The sequence below is a fragment of the Haliotis rufescens genome, unplaced genomic scaffold (genome assembly GCF_023055435.1).
Source record: "Haliotis rufescens isolate VD_foot unplaced genomic scaffold, xgHalRufe1.0.p SCAF_1, whole genome shotgun sequence".
NCBI lineage: Eukaryota > Metazoa > Mollusca > Gastropoda > Lepetellida > Haliotidae > Haliotis > Haliotis rufescens.
Window position 1 is genome coordinate 88370398 of NW_025963779.1, and position 6662 is coordinate 88377059.

Sequence of the window (6662 nt, forward strand, 5' to 3'; positions counted from 1 at the left end):
AGGTGTTTGTCGTTATTTATATGGGTTTTGTACAGGCTCCAACATTGACAAGACATGTTTATGATGTAATAAATTACAAGATCAATCAAGTGTTTTTTATAAAACTAAATACATACACAACCATATACTAGAATGTTTGCAAATGGAGGCCTCGGGCAATTACAAGACATGTTCAGAGAACTAGTATTGCCTTCCATCGATGGACTCTCGTCTAGAGGTTGTCCTATGTGTCAAATGCCTACTATCACTCCTATGCTACTTGGCTGAAGCTATAATACCGTCACAAAGCAAAAGCCATTTTTCCAGCAAAGTGCTTTTCACAATGATCGGGTAGGAATGAAGTGTTCATAAAATCAGGACTCTGTCCATCCCAACGTAGATGTTTACTGAGGTTTGTGAGTTTTAAAGAAACTAAATGTGAAGATATGTATGATTGGATCCTTAAGGAAAAGTGCCTAAAATGATGGTTGCGAGGGAAGTGAAAACGTAAAAAGATTTAACTGACTAGTGAAGTCCAAATTAGATCTCGAACGTGACTGTCCAGGTCGGTAGTGATCTCGCTACACTTCCCGTGTCAGTCCCTCTACAGAGTAAGGCCCATCTCTCACCCACCCTTTCCACCCAGGCCCCGCCTCTGCGGATTAGATTCATTCGACTGGAAACGAGATCAAAGGCAAGATGAAATTTACTCTGGGAATAGTTTCTCCATTGCACAATAGTTTACATTTCCGGGTAAAGAAATAGCTCGTCTACGAGGCGGTATCAAACAGTTCCGAGTCTGGCATATCTAGGTTGTTGTGATGCGTACGTGTGACATTAGTCTCGACCTTTTTGTTGAGTCATCTTTCACAAGTGGCGTGCTTCAGTGCAATGACTTGCTGATAATTGACTTCCACTTTGATGTATCTCACCCCTTAGCAAGGAAATGGACAAAACTGAGAATAGATGAATCAAAGAAAATATCCAAGAGGGTCAGTCATCAAAGAATATTGATGATAGTAATGATTATGAAGGATGAAGGAATTTCAGCCTGGGAGAGAGTTTGGAAGATGGCCCCCTGATCTTATGGATCGTCCAACAGCAAAGAAAACGCTGATGCCGTCCACAATCTTTTACTGAAAAATAGGCCCATTACGCTCCATGAAGAGACCACATGCTTCTCGTAGAGATCAATAGAAACAATCCTCCATGAACATCTACTTATAATGTCAAAGCTGTGTTCCGAGTTGGCTCATAGAATACTATAGGATGAAATGAAGCTACGCGGACCTCCGCCTCTGATGCCATATCAACCAGATACAATAGAAACCCTGAAGATTTTCATTTTAGGTTGGTGACCGGATGAGACCTGGAGCCATCATTACGATGACAGGTGCAAACAGGAATCCGTGGGATGGAAACACTTCGGGTTCCCCAAACCAAGAGTGAGTGAGTGAGTGAGTTTGGTTTTACGCCGCTTTTAGCAATATTCCAGCAATATCACGGCAGGGAACACCAGAAATGGGCTTCACACATTGTACCCATGTCGGGATTCGAACCCGGGTCTTCGGCGTGACGAGCGAACGCTTTAACCACTAGGCTACCCGACCGCCGCCCCAAACCTAGAGGATTACAGCAACCAGACCTACTAAGATAGTTATGGCCACCTTCTTTTGGGACGCCTTAATACACATCGATTATTTACCACGGAGAAGGAACAAGCATGAATGGTTAATATTATACCAGCTTATTTGAAATATTGCGTGCATGTGTCAAAGAGAACCGTCGCGCCAATCTTCGACGTGATGTTCTCCATCAGGACAATGCTCCGGTTCACACCAGTCATGTTGCACTAGCTGCTCTTAATGAATGTGGATACGAGCTACTGGCCCATCCACCTTATTCAGCAGCTCTGGCCGCTAGTGACTGCCGCGTGTTTTCAAAATGGAAAACAATACTTGCATGGTCAGAGATTTATCGACGATGAATTGGTTGTTGCTGTCTAAGGCTGGTTAACAAACCTGGATTTGACTTAAGCAAAACAGTGATAACTAATATTCGCCACTCACTCGTACTAATAGATTTCCATTACATTTTCTAGATATCTACCCTTTTCACTCATTTTAGCCATATTTGACTATACGACCATGTCAAACGTCCCAAACTTCCAAGTGTAAGAATTCTCGTCAGCCCTAAGAACATCTCTGACGATGTTTACACCAATATTGCAAAGTTTTCCACAACACTATGATAAAACATTTCCAGTGGACCAAATCGGGCAAAGTCTCCTTTGTTGTCGTATGAATCGAGTGGTCTAAACTTGTAACTGATGTGAGCCGGGTGGCGTGGGTCGTTGGTCGTGTTTTAGTCAGGTATATTTACACCCCCTTATCTTGCTAGATGCTTAGAAACATCAATAATCCATTAATGATTTGCCTACTTATACATGTACAGATGACTGGAATTAGCAAACTATCTTTGTACCAACATTCATCCTGATTTATTCATTAATGTCTTATCAGCCAGGAAATAATAAAATAAACTGCCGGGCCGCTGTAATATTTGTTTGTTTGTTTGTTGTTTAACGCCGCACACAGCAATGTTCCAGCTATATGCATGACGGCGGTCTGTAAATAATCGAGTCTGGACTAGACAATCCAGCGATTGACATCATGAGCATCGATCCACGCAATTGGGATACGATGACAGCGAGCCTGACCACCCGATCCCGTTAGTCGCCTCTTACAACAAGCATATTCGCCTTTTACGGCAAGCATGGGTTGCTGAGAACTATTCTACCCGGATCTTCACGGGTCGGCCGCTGTAAGACAGTATACACCCATGTTTAATGATGACTAAGAATTAAACAAATAAGAAGTGGTTATTCAATGTTGATTTAGGGACCGACCGTTTTGATATTGGTCGATCATTTTTTCACAACTCCGAAGCATAATTATTTTGTTCAAGATCCTTTGGGGACAAATTTGTTTTCGATAAAAGCCCAATCTTTCTGTTGCACGGCAATTTGCATTCGATGTAATATAAAAATGTAATAAATCCTTCCCAGACTGATGTGACGAATGTAACAGCAGGTTCTCGTAGTTTACCTATTGTTTGCAATACTTGTCTTTTGTAGCAAACAAATACAAGTTGGATAATAGATAGGCCGTGATCCAGCTATAAGAATTTCCGGGTTAAACCATTATCAGCTGATGCTGATATACATACCTATTTCTGAAATAATACGCAGGTTCTGCACCTCCCATGTACTTAACAATATTCTGTCTAGGATCTCAGATATAGTTGACAATATTCTGTTGAGGATCTCAGATATAGTTGACAATTTTCTGTTGAGGACCTCAGATATAGTTGACAATATTCTGTCTAGGATCTCAGATATAGTTGACAATATTCTGTCTAGGATCTCAGATATAGTTGACAATCTTCTTTTGAGAATCTCAGATATAGTTAACAATATTCTGTTTAGGATCTCAGATATAGATCACAATATTCTGTCTAGGACCTCAGATATAGTTAACAATAGTCTGTCTAGGATCTCAGATATAGTTGACAATATTCTGTCAATGATTTCAGATATAGTTGACAATATTCTGTCTAGGATCTCAGATATAGTTGACAATATTCTGTCAATGATCTCAGATATAGTTAACAATATTCTGTCGAGGAACTCAGATATAGTTGATAATATTCTGTTGAGGATCTCAGATATAGTTAACAATCTTCTGTTGAGGACCTCGGATATAGTTAACAATATACTGTCGAGGACCTCGGATATATTTGACAATATTCTGTCTAGGATCTCAGATATAGTTGACAATATTCTGTCTAGGACCTCGGATATAGTTGACAATATTCTGTCGAGGACCTCAGATATTGTTGACAATAGTTTGTCGAGGACCTCAGATATAGTAAGCAATATTCTGTCGAGGATCTCAGATATAGCTTTCCTTCCACATTAAGGTGACACGCCCTAATATAACTGCAATACTTTTCAAATCGTCGTTTACCAAACTCACACACAGATTATTCTCATGTGAGCTTTAGGTCCGTTAGGCGTTGTCCGTCCGTCTGTTAACTATCGACGTCGACAAGTGTATTGGGATGAATCCAACTATCGAAAGCAGCGGGACGGAGGTTCACGAACAAAGATGAGGATGCTAGAACGTCATCAGTTAGTGTCTTAGATTTAACTATAAACAATATTTCAGTCGACATATTCTAGTCTATATATATAAACATACAACGTCGGATGAAGAAACCCACCAGCACAGGTATACTGCTGTTTTGCCAAGAGTCTCAATCAAAGCAAATCTGGAATTCATGCTACAGATAAGGGCATCCTGACACGACTAAGGGACGCAACTATGCTCAGCGGTGTCGCTTCCTATCAGCGAGGCAATGACAGTGTAATGTTGTCGATATGAGGCACCTTGCTGCTATTAGGCATACTCAAGGATGCACATGTCCTAGTATTCACGTTCTTATTCAACGCTGATCAGAAATACTAAAATACAATGATAAAACACATCCTATGTGTTCCATGGTTGGTTGATTTGTTATTATTAAGGACGAGAACCAAACAATGACGTCCTGTGAAACATGTACCCGCACAGATGAATAGCACGCGGTGTTTGTTTCTGTGCGTGAACAGAGGCCGACATGCGGTCTCCAGTGATATAAATCCACGCTGATATGCACACGAGCTACGACAATTATAATGTCTAGGTGCGACCATTTGTCTTGCCCAAAACAATCTGATCAGGCTCCCCCCCCCCCCCCCCCCCCCCCCCCCAAAAAAAATTTAAAAAACCAAAAAACACACACAAAAACAACAACACACACACACACACACACGAAAACACACACACGAAAACACACACACAACCGAAAACACACACACACACACACGAAAACACACACACGCGCGCGAACACATACACACATACACACACGAACACACACACACACGAACACACACAAACTCACACCTTTCAATAAACACAGAGGAGGCTATTGTGCATACATGATCGATTTTTTCAACGACGCTGGGCCTCTGATGTGCATCATCGTGGTGGAGGCCTGCATGTTTAAAGTCAAGCTGTGTACATATATCGCCATGGTGTATTTGTATAATCTGACAAGCCTGACGTCTCATAGCAGTCCTCGTGGCAAATATCAGCCAGGGGGACCAGCATTTGTTCTTTAGATATTTCATAGTGTCTCATTATGGAATTGTCAAGTATTCAAGACTTCATCCTTGTCCCCCAAACTGCCGTCATATTTAGTGAGCCTGTTGTATGCGCCATTGGTGATGAGATGCGTGACAAAGCATGTCCATGTTGAGGATATATTGGGATTATATATATATATATTAGAGACGGTTGACGTGAGATGGGAACCACTGACTGTCCATGCACAAAGAAGTATTTTTAGGTTTCTTAAGCATCGCCCACTAATTGTCCTCTATGGACATACCATACCCCTGAACACAAGATATGGCACTAAGCTTCCATGTCAGTTTGTCTTTTTGGTTAAGCTGCTTTTCTTAATGAGTTACCATAGTGATAGAAGTGTATTATTCTTGTTGACTCTGGTTTTAGAAATATAAGACGCCAGTAACTGCGTCATCAATCTGTGTAGACCAACACACACGCATGCTCATGTGGTCCAGCTCGAGGCAGACGACACCGCGGACAAGACGACAGGGAAGCAGACGACACTTTGCACACGGCGCTCAATGGCCGCCCACTCAAACCGGATCATACCGCCTCATCACGCCTCAACTGTTAGTGTTGATTATGTAATTACAAAATATCGATTCCACATTATAACACCACATTAATAATATCTTAGTTAAATAACCCATGGAGAAAGTAAAGATAATCATGTTATAAAGATAACGTTGGTAGATCATAATATTGTTTCATAGATTTAAAAAATTGATTTGACTTATCATTTTGGCAAAATGCATATTTATCGATAAAATGATACTGTGTGTACCTTGGTTTAAAGCGATGGTGTTTTGTATGTGTTTTTTACGACATATGAAACATTGACGGTATTGGACACCGTGAAGAGAGCTTGCTTCCGTTTCATCAGGTCGACAGTCCCATGTGATATGTAATGGCGACAGATGTATCTCCCTCCATCTTCCATTGTGAAAACCATATTGTGCCCACAAAAATCAAAGCAATAATACCGCGTCACATCAATATATCTTCCGATCACACTGCATCATAATACCATTACGATTTGAAAATATAAAAACAAATGGATTTTAATTGGTGTTTATGACCATCGTGGTGCTAATTTATTACAAAAAGAGGTTAAATATATCCTCTCCATGTCATCGGTGACCTAGTTTCTGGTCGGGACCTGAAGACATTGATCAATATAGCTGTGATCCGAGCTAGCTACAGGGGGTCACGTGACCGGTCCTGCACATGTCAAGTTTGACTAAGTAATACCAGTGATTGGTCAACTACTGCATGTGGTCAAAGCTGCACTCAGGGATCAGCTGGAGATGGCTGCCGTCACTAACTGCATATTATGAGACATACTCGCCATTGTCATGTAATATATTTGGTTTGCATATACATGAATAGTGGGATTTTTAATTCAGTCCGATCCTTATAGACAGAAATAGTTACGGCTCTATTACA